Source organism: Dreissena polymorpha, chromosome 1 (assembly GCF_020536995.1).
Source record: "Dreissena polymorpha isolate Duluth1 chromosome 1, UMN_Dpol_1.0, whole genome shotgun sequence".
Classification (NCBI taxonomy): domain Eukaryota; kingdom Metazoa; phylum Mollusca; class Bivalvia; order Myida; family Dreissenidae; genus Dreissena; species Dreissena polymorpha.
The window spans coordinates 51,675,183-51,701,026 of NC_068355.1; the positions used below are offsets into that span (position 1 = coordinate 51,675,183).

The window sequence follows — 25,844 nt, forward strand, 5'->3', positions numbered from 1 at the left end:
ACCATATTTACCGGTCACTATCAGTCAACGCCAATACTATATTCCCGTTCACTTTATGTCAATCCCCAATGCAATATTCCACAGTCAGTGTCGGTCAACTCTCCATGGTCAGTACACTGTACCATATTCCCCTGTCAGCTACTGTCAATGTTCAACACCTTATTGCCAAGATAGTTCTTGCCAAGCCAGTACCATATTAATCTGTCTGTAATTGTCTTATTTGTATACCATATTGCCAGGTCAGTAACTACATTTCCTGTCCGGTAATTGTTAAACCTCAAAACAAAATTAATTACCCGACCAGTAACTGTTAATGTCCAATACTTTATTGCACTGTCGGACTCGCTGAAATTTATTGGCATCCATAAGTTAATATGAGTTTAGACTTGAAACTTAGACCGAAATGTTTCAATTTTAGAACAAAAGGCATTGATAAGGTCCTGTCAGTAAACAACAACTTGTCTATTTCCTTACCGTTCAACGAAACAATCCAAAATTAAATGCGCTTCAGTGCGTCTTGACAGGCTTAAATATACAATAAGATGAGCGGATCATTAATTATGAATCTTCGAACTAATGATGACGCAACAAAGCAGCCACGTATTTTGAACGCGATGATGATTCAACGATTGTGTTTGAAGACAAAGGATTATGCGTTCTTCGACTACTTCATTATAATATACCACCACCGTATTGTCACACACCACTACCGGCTAACCAAACTAAGTTTAGCGTAGGCTTCTATTAATATATGTGTATACTATGGAAATTTAACAATTGTATGATTAAAAAGAACGTGATTCTAAAGAGGTATCATTTGATTTCTATTGTTTCAGGTGAAAATTACATTCATGATGACATAGATGAATGCAATAGTTTGCTAAACTCGCTATGTTCACAAGTAAGTTTTACACGTTGGTCGTACAAGGAAAGAAATAGTTCCGAGGCAGAAACCAATTTTCGATGATATTCATTAAAACATTTCACGCGAAAACAATGACTGCCAACAAGTTTCACGAAGAGAATTACCTCAGTATCGTACATGTAGGTAAATATATTGTTAAGGTGACGCAAAATACCACGTAATTTTAAGAAACATAAACGTACCTGTCCTGCGTATTAAAACTCCGACTGCAAACAGTGGTCTTAATGATCTAGTGATCTTCTGCGAACATCACCTTTTAAAGGACGAGGTCCTCTGATTTATCGCCGTAAAAAACTAATTGATTAGGCATAGTACTTGAACGCAAAATAAATTGTTAAACAATAAAATGGATGGTAATGATTGTGATAACAATTCTTAGCCATGAATCAGTTTGACTTGCGGCTTTTAATTTCAAATTAGTTTAACCAAAATAAAAGTTCACTTGCGGCTTTTAATTTCAAATAAGTTTAACCTAAATAAAAGTGCAAATTGTACTGGTGTATTCATAATGACAATAAGTTTCGTTTGTTTGTCTATGGTACCTGATTCACAGAATTCATTATTTATGCAATTAAAGTAATTTTATGTTTTTGTGTGTTTATTTTAACAGTTGTACAAATGTGTACCTATTAATGGATAGAATAATGTTTGTACAGTCTACGTACTTTTAAATTATTTTACAACATGCGAACCGCTACAGCATTTTTAATATTATCTGTGTGCTTTTACCTTTGTGTTTTTATTGTATATGTATTTATTTTCAAATTCATATTTTTACTGTCCTTTTATATTGAAGCACATGTGTTTAAATGAATGATATCGACATTTTTTCTTCCTGATTGCATAAAAACGAGAAACACGCTTTGTCATCTACTTATATAATGCAACATTGTATTTGTATGGCCAATGTGAAGTGTTAAAAAACGCCACTTTGTGATGGCTAACGCGCTTACACTGAAGTTTATTGTTAGGTAAGGTATGAACAACCACAATGGCTTGGTGACACCAAGCGAAAAGTCAGGTTAACATCGTAAATATTATACAAGGAACACACGTTGTTTCATCGTCATAACCATGTAGAAATTCATAGCGAATTTAAAACATACGTACTAGTTGACTAGATAATATTTGTTTATTTGTCTTCAGACCAAGTACATTTTAGCATGCATTGTTAGTTTGTTATTTGATACACACACCAGGGACACTAAGAATACAGAATAATTCAGTCAATACGAATGCTATCGCTCATGAAGATTGATTGTTCATAAGTTTAAACACCAGCTTTTGATTGATGCAGTTTCAAACAAAAAAGCCACACTGCTCAATTGAATTTGACAAAGCCTTTGTTTGATCCGTAACGTAATAAATTTACTTAGCAAAACATGATACGTATTTTTTCGCTTTCAAACGCAAAGGTATCGGTTCATATGCAAAATCAACACTAATAAAGATAAAAGAAAATACATGGATATGTGAAGAAGAAACTCTCTCTTGATGTTATCTGATAATATACCATAGAATTGATAGCACGATTAACCAGTCGCGACACACAGTCAAATGTCAATTATCTGCATTGTAGCTTTCAAAATAAACAAAGTATATGTATCTATATATATACTTTTATAGTCTACTCTCGTTATTTCGACATCGGATATCTCGATTTTCTCTATATGTCGAAGTAAGCTTAATGTCCCAACTTTTTTCCTTCTTTATCTATATTAATAAATATCGCATATCTCGATTTTCGTTATGTCGAATAATTCGATATCTCGATATAAAAATTTGTCCCCAGTCCCGATTTTACATGTATTTACTGTGGTTTATCTCGAAGTGCGAATAACTGTCCCAGTGTCGGCAAAGGTGAGAACTTTTTTCTTTGATACCTCACCGTCCGGCTTCGCCTGGCTGCTCCGGATGCTGTGCCCTAGATAATTGATCCGTTAATTGCATCAATGACCACACGTGTGTAATGTCGTTAGCCATTAACACTTGAGTAAGCCTTGTCACTTTAACTGTTGTGCAATTAATACACAGCCTGCCGAAAGGCCGAAAGACTAATTGTTTTTACAAACACCAATCTAAAATGCATTCAAAAGATCTAATCGATTGAACTTTGCATTTCAAACTACAAAATGTACATGTACAGTTCAGTATTCCTGAACGTGATTTACGCATGTTCAAAAGCCTGGTCTTGATTGGACGTCAATTGCATCATAACTTTAAATATCAACATTACCGGATGTTTACTCGACAGTTTAGAAAAAGGATAACCGCATGTGTTCATGCAATTCTGTAACACATTAAACGTCATTTTATGCATTTAAATAGCAAATTTAATCTTGCCTCGTAAAAACAAGTTTATATCAGGTAATAGATAGGGTAGTAGAGAGTATTATGTCACACGGTGACGGCTTTAATTAGACCACTTAGCAGGTATTTAGATGTTAAAAACAAGTTGATTTTTCGTCTCATTTTTTCTTTGAAAACGCCTAATCGGATATCTCGAACTCTCGTTATCTCGAGATTTTTTCTTGTTCCCGCCGACTTCGAGATAACGAGAGTAGATATTATTTGTGTCAATTTGTGTATCCTGTATATTATTTGTGTCAATTAGTGTATCCTGTTCCATTCCAACAGTATACAAGATAACAATTAATGCAAAGCATCAAAGGGCGTCGGGAATTTCAGTGTAAAAGGCACTCAATGAAGTTACATGGAACGATTTTTTGTCTACTGTAAATATTAATATATTGGCCGATTATTTTAAACAAAATAGAAAAAGATACTGGTATAACCATTATCTATGATTTTGTGTTATAACCCCCCAAATAACCATTATCTATGATGTTGTGTTATAGCCCCCAAATAACCATTATCTATGATTTTGTGTTGTAATCCCCAAATATTTCATATTTCATTTTTATTTACATTGGTTTCCTTTTTTACTGGCATCCGTGTGCAGTTTTCATAACTGGAACAGAACTGTGTAGGTTTTAAAAAATCTGCTTCATCTTGTAAGCGTAATTTAATATTTTTCTCAACTTCAAGGGGAGATGATTCTGAACTTATTCTTACGTTGCTAATTTACGATAGGGGTTTAGTACTCATTGAAATGAAAACACTGTAAAAGTTTTAATGTGTTTACGAATCCCCCCCCCACCCTCTCACACATATATTTCATGGGCATAATAAAACAAAAAATGGTTACAATAAAACAGCACATTTATTTAAACTAAAATGTCTACATCAAAACAAAAAGTTAACATAGAACACAAATAAAATACTTTGATTCTACTGGGGCTCGAACCTTGGACCTCTCACATGTGAAGCGAACGTGTAACCACTACACTACGGAACCGCTTGAAAATTCACCCTCTAACTAAGATAATAATAAGCTATTAATAGTCGGTTTAAATATAAATCCGGAAGTTTAAACGCTGGATAGTGAACGGGGTTAAAGGTCCATACCAAAGGGTCCATACCACTGGCAAGATACGGGTCAGTCCTGCGGCCTTCTTTATGTGCTTCTTAAAAAACCCTGTACGAGGACTTGATAGTAATGAGACTGGGGTGCTGTGAGGGTGCTCCTCATTGATAAACGGCTGCTTCCTTTATCAAGACTCATTATTACAATTAATAATACGTGCCGCGCTTCGCGCTCTATAGAGCCTTCATTAGTAACTAGGTGGTTGCTAGGATAGTGGAACAAAGAAGTTTTGTTTTTATACAAAACCAGAAAGTTTCACCGGTTCGCGTATTTGCCCCGTCCTTGTGATCTTCAATTATTGCCCAGTCCCTGTGATCAGTTATTAATTAAAACAATTAGCTTTGCATTATTGGCAATAAATGTTTTAGTAAATGTAATAGGCACAAATGCAGTACTTATTTACACTAATTTACACAAAAAATCACCACTATGCAAGATATTCTGACAACAAAAATATATACATTGATCCGTAAAATAACTTCTCCTCCCATAAGCGAAAAAAAAAGTATTACATACTAGTCGCCGCACTTCAGTGCGACGCCAACGAGGCAAATCCCTACAATAAAACCTCCGTTATGCTAAGTTGAAGAGCTATTAAGTTTGTGCGACAAAGTTGGTAAAATACAAGTTATCTCAGTGGCAATAGAACACAAGTTGACATGTTCATAGCAATGACAACTGCGACACACACACATCTTCCACCAGCATTAGTATCCCATACGTATAAACAAGTTACATACAGGCTTTTTCATTCAGAAAACAACGACTGGGCACGGCTCCAGAACACCCATGACAAGTGACGATTTTCAACTGCCACTCATTCCTGCAATTTTTTTTCAGAATGCGATATAAAACTAATACATGTGTACCTTTAACATTATTGCATGAACATACACATTTTAGAAAAAAATCATTAAACATATCAAAACCGTAATACTTGTTAAACACACTGCTGAAATATTGTACTATTGGGTTAGTCCGCAGGAGGTTGTTCGTTTCAGAGACTGATTGCCCCCGGAGAAAAATGTGTAACTCTTGTCCTATCGTTAGGGAGGTCTTAGGCATTTGTTGCTCTTGTTATGCTCAAGCTATTGTCGTGGTCAGCATTCACATGATGGTTTTATTGCATTAAACCTGTCATATTTGTCTTGTATTATTTATAAAACCGTGTCGGCTTCCAGTTTTCTTTTTACCGTTATTTTGTCAACTTTGTTCAGAATAATGATGCCTCATAAAACATAGTATTGAAGCCGAATTATAATTTTTAAATTAATGTACGAGATTTATTTTGCCGACAAAGATTCTTTAACAAAAAGATGTGTTTGTGAAACACTATGTCCCCCATATATTTAACCTTTGACCTTCAAGGATGACCTTGACCTTTCACCACTCAAAATGTGCATCTCCATGAGATACACATGCATGCCAAATACTAATATCAAGTTGCTATCGTCAATATTTCAAAGGTATTGCCAATGTTAAAGTTTGACGCAAACAAACCAACAAACAGACAGGGCTAACACAATATTTCCCCCAGTATAGACTGGGGGACATAACAAATTAACAGAATCGTCACTCATTATTTAGTGGAACGTGTTAGCTTTTTATATTTAATCCATATTAATTACAATCAATTGCGTTGAAAGAATACACTTATGCGAGAATATATTATATTGTATATTTATAATACATATCATACATTTGGTATTGACGATGAATTAATTATTGTATCCGCTTAATGTATTGTTTGTCCCTCTTATAAAACAATATACACTTTTATTTACAAAATAAAACCAGATATTGTTATAATTGTTCGGGGGATATACATTTGCCCTTGTCGGTCCGTCCTTTCGTTTGTGCTTCGAATCCTACATCCGTCCATAAGTCGGATTGTTTGCTACGAGTTATCAAACAAAAGTATTATTGCGAAAGTGATTGAACTTATCAAACCTATTAACCATCATGTACACTTTTGCATCTTTGTATTCTGTTTCAGATGTTTCTGGAGTTTTCGACATAACCGGGGACACGGTCAATTGGAATTGTTTTACTTGTTTTTGCTTAACTCAGAAGTATTGTTGATCTACAAACATATTCATCAGCATGTGGACTTAAATTTGGTTAGTCGGATTCTTTTACGGCATAGCTGTTTAACCCAGCTTTGAACCTTTCTTGACCTTTACAACATCCACTTAAAATGTTGGAGACTGTCGTGAATATTATATGAGATTTTATACGTAACGTTTATTAACAATTGCCGCGAATTAGCACCTTGTTATTATTATTATTATTTGACGTAATATATATTTGAGTTGTTGTTGACGCTCAGTGTAACGTGTTCGACGACGAGAAACAGGACGACGACGACGCCCTTAAGCGCTCAATCCCGTCGGCATCGACATCACCGACCACAACGCCGTCTTCAATGCGCTCTCTCATAAGGTGTACAACACGCCACACTCGGACGACCTGCTCACCATCCTGCAGACACTGCTGCGTATGGACACAGACAACCAAGGTGGGGATGTGAGATGGGACTGCGCTGAGTCGGCTATACGACAGGCGATATACATGCCCCTGTATCGCGACCCGACCTCTCAAATCATTCACATCAGGAACACCGGCGGAAACGAGCTGTCGTGTGACCACTGCGGATATTTCAATAAGCACAGTAAAGGAACCAGTTGCCACACAGAGCCCACGACAAACTCAACTGTGTTAAGTGCTGACACAAAGGCATCATTTGCAAGTGCAATATATGAATTAAAAGCGAAAAGACTTTCAGATATTATATATCAAGGGGTTGGAGGTGGGCATTTGTCTGCTCCTCCTCCACAACCACCTCCTTGTCCGATACCCGGTGGGGAAGCCCCTCCACCACCGCCGACACCACAACCGCTTCCACCACCAGGAAGTGGGATACCAATACCGCCCCCACCACATCCACCATCAGGAAAGGGGATCCCCCAACCGTCACCGCCAGGGTCTGTAGCATCACCTCCTCCCCCACCACCTCCTGTGTTTGGAAGGGGCACATCCGGCGGGGCACCGCCCCCACCTCCCCGCCAGGCGGAATACAATGAGCAGAAACGTTCCCACTCCAATCTCAACCAGACCCTCTGCCGAGGTTAAACACGCCGACTCCAAAACACAAAATGGAAACTGATGGGCAATCATGATATTATTGTGATGGACTGTTTTTGAATATTTAAGCATTTTGTTATGATTATCGTATTCGTATACTAATATAATTACAACTTCTGTCACATTCATATGAATGCTGCAATCTGATTGGATAATTTGTTCACATGACCGGTTTTTCATTTTTCCGATGAACCCACTTCGTATGAAAATTTAAACATGACTATTCATGGCGCTACTTTCTGGTCAAAAACAAGTTGCCAAAATGACGTTGTGTTTTTGCGCGAAACTTAATGACATTGTTTTTTATTGGTCAATAGCGAAATGACGTTATATTTTTTGCGCGAACTTCAACGATATACCCATTTGACGGACATGAAACCGAAACTGAAAATAGGTTCATACGCTAGATGAAAATGGACTTTTATGACCCTTACCACGATAGAATTTCAGCTTTAAGATCATTTTTTGTTGTAATTATAAGAATTGAATAGCATTTTTCTGCATTCCATCGGTGTATGAACTATCGGGAAAAATACACCTAATTTATGCATAAACGCCGTCGGCGTTTATGCAAATTAGGCGTAATTTTCCCGACAGTTCATACACCGATGAAATGCAGAAAAATGCTATTCAATTCTTAAGTGAAAACTCTGTTTTATCATTTTGCGGCCCCCAGTATGTCGTGAATATTATATGAGATTTTATACGTAACGTTTATTAACAATTGCCGCGAATTAGCACGTTATTATTATTATTATTTGACGTCATATATATTTGTGTTGTTTTTGACGCTCAGTTGAACTAAAGGATCGAACATGAACAGTCGTGTTTTGCATATCAACTCCAAGTACACCATTATACCTTCGTGAAAGAGACATTGTCACGCCAATATATATTTTACTATTGGATAGTCTAATTTAAAAATGATATGGATGCTGTTTTTCGTTTTGAATGTTGGCATGAAACTATCAGAGCTCAATACAGAAATAGAAAGCGTGACAACCGTTTTACACCCAACGCTTCAAATAATTAGTGTGTGTGTCAGTCCATTTTCAAAGCCAAATCTCTCCTAATTAAAGACTGTTATTTTTTCACGATTATGTAACTTAGAACGTTCCATATCACATTTAATTTGCTTGTAATGTATATGTGTTAAGACTGCTTTGGAAAAATACTTTTTTAATTCGCATACCGTACGTTTTAGGATCGTTAACAACACAAGTAAGTAACAATTATACCGAGCAGTATATGTTACAAAATGAAACAACACTATAAAAACGGCAATTAACAAAGTCAAACGCAGTTTTTTGACGATTTATAATTGAGTTGTGTACAAACTATGCTTGAAATAACATTACATTAATTCACCCGGATTTTCTATTGAGTGTAAAAATCGTAACCAATATAGTCGGAACGTATTAAGTAATAAAGATATATATATATACAGCTTCTAAAAAACAAAAATAGATTTGCAAATTGCTTTATTATGCGATCAAATACTTACAGATTTGTTTGCAAACCGTTATAAATGTTTGTCTTGTTGCATACTGATGATTCTTACAAGATGAGAACTTGGCTCGTATAAGATCCGTTAGTGACAAAGTGCGTAAGTATCCACGCCAGAACAACCGCCAGGAGCGTGCAGGGCATGGGTTCTGTATTTGACTTTGGTGAGGTATATAGCAAAACAGAAGATTATCAGACCGGCAATGGAAGTTGGCTACGTCGTGCACGTCGAAAACTATCAAGGAGAAAATAAACATTTCAACATCACTTACGTTAGATATTGATCACTGACGATTGCCCATTCCAGTTTCAGATGTCGTTGCAGTGTTGGTATTTGTTTTTGGATTTCCAAGGAAATAGTGTAGGCCACGAAGGCTTTCACTGGAAAAGTATAGACCTTTCAAAAAAGATAATAAATACGCCAACAATGCAATAATCAAAGTATTGACAGTACTGGTGTGACGAAGCTTTGGAAGAGGATTGATATAAAAGCATCAATTTAAGTTTATCTACATCAACATAATTGTGTATTTGGGTACGAAAATTTTGCCTTCGAAAAAAATGGGTACAAAAATGTTGGGTACAAGAATTATGCACAAAAAAATTGGGTACGAAAAAAAAAATTGGTTACGAAAAAAATGGGTACGAAAAAAAATTGGGTACGAAAAAAAATTTGGGTACGAAAAAGAATTTGGGTACGAAAAACAAATTGGGTACGAACATTTTTTGGGGGGTACGGGGAAGTAGTACCCGTGGGAAACTTGACCCATTCAGCGAAACTGGGAGGCGGGTTACATTCTCGATCAAATATAACAAAAAATATCTTAAAAAAGATTTTCGACGTGTATTTTCTGTACCACTTATCTTAAAAAAACACGTTATGTTACAGTAAAATGTTTGTGGGTTATAACATTACGTTATGTAGCAGATATATTCAAAACTTGACATGCTCTTTAATTACACCATGCTCTTTAATTTCACATGTATACCAGTATCATACCAAACTTTATATTTCGTTGTTTCCTTTGCTAAGTTAATGATGTTATGTGTATGGACGTGATTTTAAAGGCCCATGTGCATGGACATATAATTTTTCTCTTTTCATTATTGTTTTTCCTCTAATTCAATAAGCTTAGGCATGTTTGTTCGTTAAATACGGTAATAATTTCATGATGGTTCCCGACAGTAAGTATGAGCAAATAGTCGAATACGACTCGAATACGTGAGTTCGCCCATGAACACATGGTAAGGTTAACTAAATCTCCGCGAAATGACCTAATATGTGTTTAAAACAGAAAACAATATCCAACAAACGAATGAAAAATCGGCCCTAGGGCTGATATAAGTTATATTGGCCCGCTAGATACGAATAACGGCCCGCTCGCGACGTCATTTTGTTACTATTTATAGTAACGATATGTGATATATAAACGATAACACACGTTATGTCGGCAGCGGGCCGATTATAGACGCCCGGCCCAGCTCTGCCGTGTGTTATTGTCTAAATATGTGGCACGGCTATTATGCTGTTTATATACACTACTCGCTTTAACGTTTACAAATGTCAGGTACGAAATAATTCGTTTTCTTTACACTCATGATCGCGTTAAACGTTAATTATACACGTTTTCATTCGCAATTAATTTACAGAATCACGACAAATGTCAAATACAATACAGAAAATGCATAGTTGTTTCATTGATCTATAAACATATAATGGATTGAATATAACTGATTTAAAATTAACGTTTTCAAACTATAATTTAATCTTTTCCCCAGAATATGCTGTCCTATTTATAGCTGAGCTTCCTTTACCTTTATCAATGATAATCAGCGAGGTATGTCGATTAGAAAAATCGAGCTATCTCAATCGGACTGGCTCGGTCTTTTACATAGGTCGCCATTGTGAAGAATTTGTTCATGGTATGATAACTTAGACGAGCTGCTTCGCAGCATCGTCAAAAACTGGGGCTGAACTTGGTAGGGGTCAGTGATAAATCAGATTAGGTCATAATAGACCATTCATGTTATGATTTAACTGGGGTTTTCACATTTTGTAAAATGGTTTGTGGGTATGTAACAATAAAAAAGGTCAATAAAGTACGAGCCCGGATATTGAATTTGATTGTTGATGCCGTGTTTGAGAAATTGACACTCTTATCGTGGGTATTAAATATTTGTTCTGTGCGAAATAGGCATTGCCTAAAACTATCAGAGTGACTTCATTAAACATATAAAATTATGAAACCATTTCGACAAAATATAATGTATATTATGACGGTATGGTATCTTCTCGCATGTTACATACTTCTTAAGCAATGCGTGTTGCGCACAGAAACAATATTCATACACAAGATGCATTTGAATTTAAGGGAAAATGAAGCGCGATACGACAAAAGGGATATTAAGTTTTAAAAATCTCCTCCCATGCTGTTTGATAGGAAAATGTTCTTACTTTGGATGTGAAAAATGCACAAATCATTCACTCAAGCCAACATCGTCGGTCAAATACGAAGTGATTTAGATGATTGAAGTTTACAGCGTGTATGGTGACCAGTTTGCAACAACACGTTTTATAACTATTATGGTCTATTTCTAAATGCATGTATTTCTTTTGACCTTGCGGTCAAGGATAACTTATTTTCAATGGGGTTCTTTGGTTTTTGATGAAGAGAAAGCAAGCAGAAGAGATAGTTTTGGGATACAAGGAATCCGGGTGCGATACCCTAGCTCTTTGCGAATAGATCCCTTGATTCTTTTACGTGCTCAATGTATAGCACCGATACACGCGAGAATTACCTGGGTTTCATACCAGTACATCTCTAGTTGGGTGGGAAACACTAGAAGTATTTCTGAAATTTCCAGTCCCCCGGCTAGGAATTGAACCGGGGACCTCTGGAATGGTAGACCAGTCTGTTACCACTAGACCACCGCACCACCACTTTTAATAATAGACCTATTTATTGTTAGGCAACTGCTGGGCTGTTTTTTTTCAGTTTCCTTATTGTCGGTGTTTTGTAACCGAAGTAATGAATTTTACAAAATTAAAATGTCTTTCTAATCGTTATCTACACAAACAAAATGTAAATTTTCTCCTTTAATTATTTATAATCTATTCAAGTAAAAGTTTATTAAATCTGTAAAATAAAGTTAGAAGCCGGTAGTTAAAAGGTGTGTTTCTTAGCAATTCTTGTGATCTTTATGATGGATGCTGAATTTACGGGCTGTATTTTACGGATTTTCTGTACAGTGGTGGGTAAAAAGTGGATCGGTCACATAGCGTCTGATCTAAGCGAAGGCCTTTTCGCACCATTTTGGGAAAACGCCACACTGGAATTTTGGGAATTTCGCGTCATGAAAAACCCGATTTTGGTGAAAAATTAATCGCAAAACTGGCAAAATTGGGAAAAATAATTGCATGTTAATAGTGTTTCTTATATTTCAAAGAAGCCGTTAACTGGTAAATAACGACTATTTTGATAACATATTATTATAATTTTACAAAATTTTGTGAACATGAGTGATAAGTGCAGGTTTTTTATGTTTCTGATTTTGAGGGGAAAAAATTGCACGAAACGCCGGATTATGGAGAAAATAAGGAAAGTCTTAAATAATCAATTAAACATATTTTACTGTTTTTAAAACACATTAAAGGCAACAGATAATTCAATTATGCAATATTTTTCTATTTTCTACACTGGATCAGGTTAACTTATATATTTGAAGGTTAAAAAAATAAATATATATATATAATTTTTGGAATTGGGAATATATTTTTCTTCAATTGGGAAAAACAACCTGATTTGCATTTGGAATGGGGCCGATATTCGGACCCGTGGCATAGGGCGGAAAAGGCCTGAAGCAATAGTAGTAAGAGCAAAAATCAATTTCAAGCGTTATGAGAAAACGTAGTTTATATGCATTCATGTATTCAGTGAAATAACCATGTTATAATTATTTTTTGAAAATAGGCTTATGCCTCATCGGCAGTAAGAGGGTAAATTTCAATCGAAATAAATGAATTCCCGTGGCTTGTTAAGCAAACTTATTTCTTTTGGTCAGCACAAAAATGTGAAAATATATTTAGAAGCTGTATTTTTCAATTTCTGGAAAGTGGGTTGCTTCAGATTCAAATAGGCCGGCACTATTTTCAGGTTTATCAAAAAAAAAAATCCGCTTTAAATGAATGTTGGTTTTTATGTAGCAATATTATAAGGAACTTAATTGTGACTATACGAAAATAGTAATTGGTGCAGTTAAGAGGTCGTCTTATGGCGCATTTATTTATAATTACCAAGACACTTTGTTCAGTCAAGTATTAGTTCATATGCAATAAATCTCAAAAAGGTTTGTTTAAGTATTATAGTTGGTTAACTATAAGCCAAATATGGCTTTTTTCGGTATTTACTTATTATCTTTATTGTTTATTTTATTGCACACATGGAAACGCGAAACCGGAAAAGGCGCCGTCCGTCGGTAAAACTACACCAGCATCCCAGCCAAAACCTACCTGGCACCAGCCAACAACCCTGTCAGCTGCCTTCCACCCAAATGCCAGATCAGCTGCCTCCCAACCAAAAGCCTGTCCAGCTGCCTGCCACCCCCAGCCATCAACTCGGCCAATTGTCTTCAAACCAACAGCCCGGCCAGTTAGCTCCCAACCAGCTGCCTCACAGCCACCAACCGCACCAGCTGCATCACAACCACCAACCCGATCAGATGCCTCTCTGCAAACAACTGGGCTACCAGATGCAGCCTACAGCAAACCAGCCAGATCCGGCTTTTCAATTGGGTAATAGTTGTAGTGAGGATATTTTTTTAGTTTTTACCATGTATGATTCCTAGTTTTCAGTCAGGTTTAGGGGATCATGTTCCTCAGTCAATTAAAACAAAATAATATCAGGCCAATATGTAGATCTGGCAAAGTTTGTTGGAGGCCCCCGTAGTTCCAGAAGATTAAGGAAAACATTTGGTTTAAAGTAATTCGGGTGAATTGGTGGTAACGCCCAATATGAAACAAAACATTGTTGATAATGCTAAATGGACTGACGCATTCCTCATTTTCTCAAGCATTTATTTAAGTGCTCATCCTGTTAAAATGCAAGATCTCTTAAAGTATATGCACACTATAAGGCTGGGGGCAGCAAGACACACTGATGGTTGGAGATCTTATGATCAACAGTTTAGGTTGAGAATGGGTAATGACCCAGAGAATTCGTGGGCAATGATTGATATGGAGCTTTGGCTGTTGTGTATGGGGCCTCCAAGGCAGCCAGTTCATGATACAGGGAATTTTGTAAGAAAATGTTATGATTTCAATTTTACCAGATGCTTACGGTCAGTTTGCAATTTCAAACATGCTTGTATGATTTGTTGTTCCGACCATGCTTCCAGGGTATGTCAGCTCAAGCCTCGCAACACCAGTTCCTTGGGAGGAGGGTCTGTCAGGGGGGGCTGTCACCCAGACCTCGAACAGGCCTAGGGCTTACGCGTTCCGACCCGGAGGCCCAATTCAGGGGCTCCGGGGCCCATTTAGCAGACACTTATACCTCATTTTGGTCTCTTGGCAAGTCGCCAATCAATGTTGTTAAGTTGTTAAGATTTCTACATATATTCAGTTATATCAAAAATAAAGAAGTAGCTTCTGTGCTCAGTAATGGCTTCAAGCAAGGTTTTAAGCTGGGTTATAAGGGTTCACATCTAGGTTCTTCAGCAAATAATTTGGTTTCAACAAAAGTGCATTTTTCAGAAGTCCAAAAGAAACTTGAAAAAGAGATTTCCTTAGGTAAAATTTCAGGTCCTTTCAAAGTCCCACCAATTTCCAATTTTAAAAGTAAGTCCATTAGGCATTGTTAATCACACACATGTCGTATCCCAATGGGTCAAGTGTCAATGATGGTTTTAGTGTGGAAGACATTTTTGTTAAATACACATCATTTGACAAAGTGGCTGACATGTTATTTAGTTTAGGTACGTCCGCACTGATGGCAAAAAGATATATTAAATCGGCTTTTCGATAAATGCCTATTTACCCAGGGGACTTTCACTTGATGGGTCTTCAGTTCAACAACCAGTATTATGTTGACAAATGCTTACCAATGGGTTTATCTGTTGCTCCGGCATTATTCGAATCATTCTCCACTTTTATACATTGGCTAGTAAGTTTCAAAACTGGGATTCAAACTTTAGTTCATTATTTGGACGACTTTATATTTGGAAGTGCAGCTGAGTCAAATAATTGTACCTGCTAAAAAGTGGAAGAACTTTTAAAGCTTTTGCAAAATTGTCTAGTAAAAAAGAGACTAACGTTAAAAGAATTGCAGTCTTTGACTGGGAAGTTTTTGTAGTCAGGCAGTAGGAGCAAGCAGGGCATTCTTGCGCCGATTTTATGATGCTATGTATGGCTTAAAAAAGTCATATAAGATAAGGATTAATGTTGAAATGACGGAAGACATCCTGATGTGGATTCAATTTATTGAAGATTTTAATGGCGTTGTACATATTCCAAATAAAGTATGGTTGGATAACTCTCATTCATCTTTACACTGATAGTGTAGGTGGTGCTACTCTTGGCTGTGGTTGTTATTTTGGAGGTAATTGGGCCTATTGCGCATGGCCTGTTCAATGGCAAGGCCAACCTATTTCATCTGATATAACATTTTTAGAGATGGTCCCTGTTTTGTTGGCAATATGGCTCTGGGGGGTCTTTTTGAGGTTTTGAGGGACAGGAAGATTAAGTTTCACATTGATAATTTAGGTTTGGTAGAAGTGATAAACAAACAGTCTTCCAAGTCGAAACATTTGATGTTTTTGGTTACAAAATGTGTGTTGTTAGTTATGAAATACTCGGTGGTGTTTATAGCAGTACATATTTCATCAAAGTCCAATTACATTGCTGATGCAATTTCTCGTAAGCAGTTTCACAGGTTACAACAGTTAGCACCAGAGGCACAAAGGAGTCCAGAATCAGTCCCGCCGGAGTTTTTACTGATGATCTGCAACAAGAGCCTAATAGATTGCTAGACAATTCCCTTGCTGCTCATACAAAAAAGGCATACATCGTTGGGTTAGAGAGATTCTCTGAGTTTAAAAGCCAATACGGCTTATCAGATGCCTGGCCGCCTACAGTTGAACAGATGGTTCAATTTGTAGCATGGCTATCCCTACAGAAACTATCCCACAAAACAGCAAAATCATACTTAAGCTCTATAGCTTTTCATTGCAAGCTGCTTGATGTTGTCGACCCTACCAAAAAGTTCATTGTTTCAAAAATGGTGAAGGAATGCAAAAAGATAAGAAAACACACATTAATAGGCTTCCAATTACCCTCTCGTTATTGCAAGGGATAGTAAGCAAACTTAAAATTGTGTGTTCCAGTGTCGTCGAAGCAAAACTGTTCACTGCAGCTTTTATGCTAGCGTTTTTCGGTATTCTAAGAGTTGACGAGATAGCTGTTCCTAAAAAAGGTGATAGTATTTTACAGGCAGCGGTGTTGGCAACAGGAGATTTTCAATTTGATCATAATAGGGTAATCATTTTGATCCGGCATTCAAAAACTGATCAGTTGGGCAAAGGGGTAGAGCTCAAAATTACTAGGTCAAACAGTGTATTTTGCCCAGTTGTGTGTCTTAACCAGTATCTTCATGTTCGTCCTCAAGGGCCTGGTCCCTTGTTTTTGCACTTTAACAAATAACCAATTACTCGTTACCAATTTTCTGCTATTCTTAAGAAAACGGTTTCTTTTTTGGGTCTGAATTATGGGTCTTACAAATCCCACTCCTTTAGAATTGGAGCAGCAACTGAAGCTTCCCAGCTAGGCTATTCAGTGGTGACTTTAAACAGGCAGGCAGATGGGCTTCTAATACATACCAAACATATGTTCGTCCTGTTCCTGTTGTCATGCCCAACTTAATAAATAACCACAATTAAAAAGGTATGGTTCATATAGTAAGTTTGGTGTGACTAACACAAACCAAGTTGTATTTAGGGAAAACCATCTGGATACTGGGTTCATCAATAATCAAGCAAGCCTTCATAGCAGCAAGATTACGACCTGAAGGGGCCAACCTCTGCCTTGAACCCAACATCATCTGGTACAGGCAAGGGTACAGTGGGTTAACACTCGCAGAATCAAAGAAAAAAATTCTTTCGCTTGCCAATGTGGGTAATACTCCAGACTATATCGTGTTACATTTAGGCGGTAATGATCTTGTTCGTCGGTCACTGGTGGACCTTCGTAAATTGGTTGACGAGCTATTCAGGGCTATACTGTGTACATTTCCAAGTGTTAACATTGTATGGTCTGCAGTGCTTCCAAGGTCAAATTGGAGATATTCTGATAATAAAGTTGATTTGGACAAGGCAAGAAAGTGCCTTAATAGTAATGAATCAACTAAGGTTTTGGCATGTGGAGGGCATTACTTGGCCACCCATCATCTCTGGCCCAGCTGGTTTCGAGGTGAGGGCATATGGGCCGCTGGGTCAGCGTTGTTGGGTGGCCATATGGCAATCAAAGCCGGATGGCCGCTGTTTACCTGGCACATTTTTTGGGGAAATTATGATTTTGTTGGGAGTACTGATGGCCGTCACCCGGAGTCAGCACTCATATACAATTTATTTGTGCAGTTAGTTAGTTGCAGTTAGTTTGGGCTTGCCATGATCGCAGGTGGCCCGTGCTGCTTGGAGTCGAGACATTATATGCCAGAACCATTTTTTTTTAAATTATTTATGTTTTAAGGTCCTTTAATAAAACGTAAAAGTTTAGTTGAGTTTATATTTACTGTGAAAAGGGTTATTCATCGGAGTTTTCATATAGGCTTGCCCATGTAATGCTAGGTGGGAGTTTGGGTTTAGTTCTTGGCCTCGACAATAATATGGTCTATTTCATAATAATAGACCTATTTATTGTTGGGCCAGCTGCTGGGCTGTTTTTTTTCAGTTTTCTTATTGTTGGTGTTTTGTAACAGAAGTAGTGAATTTTACAAAATTAAAATGTCTTTCTCATGGTTATCTACACAAACAAAAGGGTGTAAATTTTCTCCTCTCCCACCCAACCCATGTAGTTTGTTATTTCAAAGTACTAGTATTGTTCTGTCACACTTTAATGCGTCCGTTATATATTTGAAAATTTGGTCAGGCTTAGGGTAAATACAGATTTACTTTAAGTTTTATTTGCCTGTCTACATTAATTTTACCAACATAAAAGGAAACTGTTTATTGCAGGTACTAAAATTGGTTTTAGTAAATAACATATTCTGCTGGTTTGATTTGCGTTTTTCAGTTTGCCATGTAGACGCAAAAGTACCAAACGTCGGATACAGGTCGGTCACGACTCCACTTCCTATTGGGCAGTTTGTATAGCCCGGGTTCGTCGACAGTCGCTTGAAGTTTACAGTTCCTTGGCAATCAGTGTCGGATGGACGCTTTTTACCTGGCACATTTTTTTGGGAAAATATTATTTTATTGGGAGTGCTGATGGCCGTCACCCGGAGTCAGCACTCATATGCAATTTATTTGTGCAGTTAGTTAGTTGCAGTTAGTTTGGACTTGCCATGTTCGCAGGTGGCCCGTGCTGCTTGGAGTCGAGACATTATATGCCAGAACCTTTTTGATGCTCCCCAATTTTTTTTTTTTGGGGGGGGGGAGCATATAGTCGCCGCTTCGTCCGTCCGTCCTTCCGTATGTCCGTCCGTGCACAATTTTTTTCCGGGCTATTTCTCAGCAACTAATGACCGGAATTCAATAAAACTTTATGGGAAGCTTTACAACCAAGAGGAGATGTGCATATTATCAGCGGGTTCTGGTCGGATGATTTTTCACAGAGTTATGGCCCTTTGAAATTTTCCATTAACCGTACATATAGTGCAATTCTTGTCCGGGCTATTTCTCAGCAACTTATGAACGGAATTCAATGAAACTTTATGGGAAGCTTTACTACTAAGAGGAGATGTGCATTTTATCAGCGGGTTCTGGTCGGATGATTTTTCACAGAGTTATGGTCCTTTGAAATTTTCCATTAACTGTACATATAGTGCAATTCTTGCCCGGGCTATTTCTCAGCAACTAATGACCGGAATTCAATGAAACTTTATGGGAAGCTTCACTACCAAGAGGAGATGTGCAAATTATCAGCGGGTTCTGGTCGGATGATTTTTCACTGAGTTATGGCCCTTTGAAATTTTCCATTAACCGTACATATAGTGCAATTCTTGTCCGGGCTATTTCTCAGCAACTAATGACCGGAATTCAATGAAACTTTATGGGAAGCTTCACTACTAAGAGGAGATGTGCATATTATCAGCGGGTTCTGGTCGGATGATTTTTCACTGAGTTATGGCCCTTTGAAATTTTATATAAAAAATTCTTGTCCCCCAACTACTGTGCCCTCAAGACGTTTCCTTTTATCTGAATATATAGTGCAATATTGTGACAAAAAACCATTGTGGAGCATCACCCGTCTCCGACGGTTTCTTGTTTTTATTATCTTATGTTTTAAGGTCCTTTAATAAAAAGTAAAAATTTAGTTGAGTTTTTATTTACTGTGTGAAAAGGGTTATTCATCGGAGTTTTCATATAGGCTTGACCATGTTATGCTAGGTGGCAGTTTGGGTTTAGTTCTTGGCCTCTACAATAATATTTTCCGTATGGCTACATTGTCGACATCTGACAGGTTCTTGCTATTGCTGTTCTTATTGCCTTGCCTTGACTTTGCAATAGACCAGAATACCATGAAACCTAATGCTTTCTGGTTGCAATATAATTCCGTTACTTCCGTTGTAAAAATAATATTGTCAATCCATCGTTTTAGGTATTGATAAGGTTAAATTGTAAAATATTTTACATAATTGTTTTATGCGTTTGATAACTGTTTTAAATATGTATAACATTGAAGTTGATGTGGTGTCATCCGCAAAGCAAGTGTGTTTTATTACACAATAAACAATGTTGATGGTGGGTGGGATTACGTATATTGATGTTGATATATTGAGAAAAAAATAACTGTATGAAGAAATTGAACCACCATTACAATACGGCTCTAGCAAGGAAACCTTAATCAGAATTTGATGATTTTTGTGGAATTAATTACACCGGTGGTGCGGTGGTCGAGTGGTAACACTCTGGGCTACCATTCCAGAGGTCCCCGGTTCAATTCCCGGCCGGGGCCCTGGAAATTTCAGCAATGCTTCAAGTGTTTCCCACCCAACTAGAGATGTACTGGTATGAAACCTAAGTAATTCCCGCGTGTATCGGTGCTATACACTGAGCACGTAAAAGAACCAAGGTATCTATTCGCAAAAAGCTAGGGTATCGCACCCGGATTCCTTGTATCCCAATACTGTCTCTTCTGCTTGCTGTCTCTTCAGCAAAACCAAAGGACTCCATTGGAAATAAGTGCTTGCACTTTCATGGGTTATCCTTGACCGCAAGGTCAAAATAAATACATACATACATACATATTTAATTCTGGGTTATATTGTATGGTAAAAAACACTGAGCACACTCGATATAAAATGTATTTTTTGTCAGTGTACAGATGTACTTGTTATTTCTATTTGCTTAAGGACACTGTGTAGTAAGATAATTAAACCAAAGCGTTCACATACTTCATATGATAACACAAAGTCAATAATAAATAGTGTTTATTTATATACATGTAACATAATTGTCTATTTTAGGATATCGGAAGCCGTATGGACCAGGATAGCCTATGGAGCGAGTGCCAACTTCTATTACACCTCATGGTTAGTCGAAGATTCAACATATTAATCATATCTCCTCTGGCGCATCCCAACGTAGAACTACAAATTACTAAAAAAGTATGAGGACAGTAATGGACATGTCAATTTACTCCAAAGAAATGCGTAGCGTAGAAAACATCTTTTTTTCTAAACCTGATTTTATATGATGTGACTTACAAGCTTAGCAAGACTGTGCCTTTTCTTCCATAGCTCAGTTCATGAGACTGCTCAGCATATTTTGTATGATAGCACATACTCTATTATCTTTTGGTTTGTTTACACATGCTCATCTTAGTCATAGTCTTAATCATATATATTCTAACAAATTTTATTTGTATACATGTGATTATGCAAACAATCTGCACAACCAGCAACACATTTAAAACCAGACATATTATTCAATTAAATCAAATTAAAAAAGATTTTTTGTTTATTTATCATCAAATGATGAGTATTGACTGATATTTTAAATAGTTTACAGTTGATTTGCATGAAAATGCACATTCTGTCTTTTTGTTATTTTCAGGAAGGAAATGGAAGTATCTTTGGAAGCACAATCAGGATACTAAAAGTGATTATTGATAAAGTAATAGTGAACAGAAATAGAAAACGTTCAACAGTGGAAACAATTTTTTTATAACTCTTTTTAATTGACCAGTTTTGACAAACTACAAACTTTCCTGTCAAATTTACTTGTTGGTGCAAGTATTGAAGTGAAAGGAAAAATTCATAGTAAACATGAAATAAAAACGGTATTTTTAAAAAATATTTTGACGCTTAAACAAATGGAACAAAATTTCATGTTAACTGGTTGATGCAGTGGCAATAAGATATTGCAACACAATTTAATGGCTGGAGTTGTTGAGAATTTTCATAAAGCATTGTTTAAATAATTTTCTTACACGTGTAGTCGTCTGGAAATGCAACTGAGTGTTTGAACCTTTCAGTCAATTAATATGTTTATCAGCCTGGACGAATGATATTTCAAAACAAGTAATATGATGTAAACAATTTAAATCGTGTTAACAAAAATTTGAATGAGATCGTATGCATAAAATGCAAAAAATATGCTCAACATACATAATTGTATAGCTTGGCTCCCGGTCGCAAATTGTGTAGCTTAGTATTAGGTATTTTTGACAAAAGGACCTTTAAGAAAACTACTCTAGTGTATTCTATTAATACATAATGTGGATGCAAATGTCAAATTTCCTGCAAAACAACATGGTCTGAGCTTTAGCGAAAACAAGAAATAAATACACTAAATAAACTGTATAACAACAGCCAAAATAACATATTGCAGAAAATCAAATGCTTGGCAATTAACTTCTAGCTTTTCATTAAGACAAAAAGTGTTATTCAAAAGGCTGAAAATCCTTACTTGTACACAGGTGTTTAACGCTGAAACTGAGATTTCTGGTTGTCATTGCCATATTCCTTTGTAACTAGGCTTTTTTTGCTGGTATATATTCATTTGCTAGTCTTTCAAAAGTGTTATAGAACATATTAATAATTGAGTATTCATTTTTGCCAGACATTCATAGAAGGCTGCTTCAATTTCAAAATAACAATGTTTTGCTTTCATTTCAGATAATTTATTACATGTATTTGAAAAATGAGATTCTTTGGTTATATCTCCACTGCAGTATTCATTCAGCCAATCACGTGTCTCGTCTCATTATCCGACAAATGGAATACCTGAATAATGTAGATAATGTAACAAAAATATGTATGGTGTTTTTACACATAAGCAGGTACATGCAATCATGAAGTTGTCTACTTTGATTCATAATTTGTCTATTGGTTATCAAACTATATAAAATCTGCTCAACGTCTCTTTAATTAGTAAATTATGGAAAAAAATGTGTAAAAGTGGAGTTCCACACCTGTTCCCGAGTTAGAATATCTGACTGTTTTATGGAACTTTCAAACAAAATTATAAACACGTATAGTGCTGTTAACAGTAATTTTCTGAAAGATAAATGTCTTGGCTATTGGTATACAGTTTTTTGGTTAAATTATTGCTTTTGGAACCAACTTATTTGCTAGAGGTCAGACCATCGTGCTGTGCAGGATTTTTGACAGTTGTATCCCTTGTGTATAAATACAGTATATATAGTATTTTTATTAAAAAAGTCCCTGTGATTTTCGATTATGCAACGATTTTTAAACAAATGACAAAATAAAGGATGTAATTTAATATGAAACCCATGTTATTGTTTTATAAACAAGTTTGTAGTTTTTTTTAAAGATTAAATCGGAAAACTTGTTGACGTGTTTACACTAGACAAAAACGGCCGACACTTCCATGCGTATCAAAAAAGATAAGTAGCATTGTCCACGCAAACATTGAACGTCTTTAAACTGTATTTTATTAGTTGAACATAATTTAGCTATTTTAATAACGTGTTTTCAGTTCTATTTACACGCCATCTGTTTAGTTCATTAGTCCTCGGAGGTACACTTGGATCAAAGGAAAGAGTCACCTCTCGTTAGTACTTTAATTGGCGTACAACATGTCAAATGTACCCATCCTTACCCCAAATCAATTGATGAACATGTTAATGTACGAATGTTTTATGTAAATCAAAGGAGGGATAGAAGAGTTTGAAAAGAATGCTCTTCTTCAATGTCACTGTCTTCGGAAGCAGAGCGGACCACCTCTTCAACTGGGGCTCGATTGGTCATTGTCGGCTAAGGTAGTTCTTTAAAGTACATCTGGTATTGTTAAGAATACTTCAAAGTACCCGGGGTACGGAAAATATACTTTATGTCCATTGTAAAAATTTAGGAGAACCCGGGGTACTTTTAAGTAGTACCTCAACCTCCACCAATTGAGCTCAATTTGGGCTGCTTTCGTTTGGTCTGAACGCCGAAGGTAATGAGCAAAGACTGAGCGGTGACTAGCGATTCCGATATAGCTTTGCATCCTTCAACTTTGCTGAGAGTTTCCCTTTGCTTTTTTTCGTTGAAAAAAATCTTATAATTGTTCCGCCTTTTGTTTGAAAAAAATCATATGATGTTTTATTAGGTATTTCAGGAACAGCTTGACTTGCTTTGCATTGACCGTTCCAAGGCGGTGACCCCAGCTTTATTCATATTTTGTGTTTATGTTGGTTTGTATTGTGCTGTATTGTGCTGTTTTGTACTGTTTGGGCAATCGGTCACTTGCCTTAAATAAAGGACCAACTAATTGTTTTTAATGAAAATTCAATACTGCTCCTTTTTTATATTGAGTCTTTATTTTGGATAGCTGTTGATGGTGTACATTTTGATATCATATCACGAATGGAAATACACGTGACTTTCTAAAAGATGCTTTGATGCAGTCAATGTATTGGTGTACGCTCTGCAAGCCATCGCACAAACTTCATACCGTGTGATGGCTTTGCTACCGCTTTCTCTTATGTGTTGATAACTTGCAGAATTTCAGGCTTGTTCTTTGGTTCTATAACAAGTGACACATGTAACATATTATGGCATCTGTTCATACCCATTCAATCAACTGCAGACATTCACGACTCCTGTGGACATCATATAACACTAGGACATAACCTATGTCTGTAGCGGACAGGAACTTCATAAAGGTAGCGCACCCGTAATGGGCACCTATCCAAATATAATATAATGTATTATTTTCTTAATCAGCATCGTTTCACTGAACTACATGCAAATATTTAGGTAGGCTTTTCATGCTTTTTAAAAAATCTACTGATTTTTTCAAAGCCACCCCCACGTTCTACTTTTGTCCTGCTTATTTGCACCCCTGTGGTATGTAAAAGTTCCATAATTCATCCAGATTTCCAAATATGGGCATGCAGTTGGTATGTACAGATGCAGTAAGGGTGTTTAAAGTTAAACAAGATGAAATAAGTATTCTTTTACAGACATTTATTTTTTATAAAGTGATATCTATGAAAGGGCGCCATGAAATGAAAGTGGTTTCAGCCAAGCAGAAAATAGGGTTGGTTAAAAACAAAGTGTCATACAATTTGAAATAGTATCATTTAAGTACTATCTTGAACTTAGTTTTTATATATACACTATATACAGCAAAAATACAAAGAAATACAAAGATTTGCCGTTTATTGTTTAAATAAAAATAAAAATGCAAAATCTATTATTTGTATTTTCAGGACTAAATCACCCAATTTAGCCATAACGTTGTTTTAATTTTAATTTTAACAAATGCAACATATTTAACATAAACTTAGCTTAAATTAAATAAGAAAATAAATAAAACGCGCCGCAAAAAGTATGCGTTGTCGGCAGGATTCAAACCTGTTTGCATGTGATGGTCGAATGGAACAGAGTTTGTCCATCCACTTTCATTGACTGTGCGTGCTGTTCCAGGGGTAGCTCCTACTAAAAGGGAGTCAAACATGCGCTTACAGGAAATAGAAAAAATGAATGTGGTATTTGATGTCAGACACCATTAAAACATCTAATCAAAATAATATTGTTTTGATTTTCCAGACGTCACTGTCTGGAGTTTGAAAAATTTACCAGAAACAATTTTGGGCGGTTAATGCTCGATATAAAGAACTGTTTCATCGATATTGACACAACAATCAGGCTTTCTTCTATAGTTATGTATATATAAATCATAATTATCGGTTCTTTATAGTATTAAATTTATGTGCGGACATTGCACGTGATATATGAAGACTTTTAGGCTTTGTTAACTTCGAAGTTGGTCATCTGGACATAAAGCCATACAACTAGTCAAAGACTAATGTTTGAGATTTCTGTGTAATGCTTAAATGGACAGCGCAGTCCGAAGCCAAATTTATGGTTTCTGTCGGGGGAAGCCATTGCCTACTTCAGCTATGGTTTGCAAGTGGTTTTCTAAAAATGCATCTTGTTCCTGACTCTAGAAGGGCCCTTATGGTACACACATATGTTTAAAGGTGTATTTGCAAGTGCCAAAAATCTGTATTGATTATATTTCTTTATTATTAACTTAAACCATGCAAAGTTATGTCACTTTTTTATGTTGAACAGTGCACTACAAGTACATATGCATACCACGTGGCTACTATAG

General features: G+C 36.4%; 1 protein-coding gene across 1 annotated transcript in view; it reads right to left on the reverse strand.

The window, feature by feature from the left end:
- Positions 1–25,844, reverse strand: part of LOC127880703 (uncharacterized) — a 140,970-nt gene that overhangs the window by 42,752 nt on the left and 72,374 nt on the right. The gene's annotated exons all lie outside the window — the stretch shown is intronic.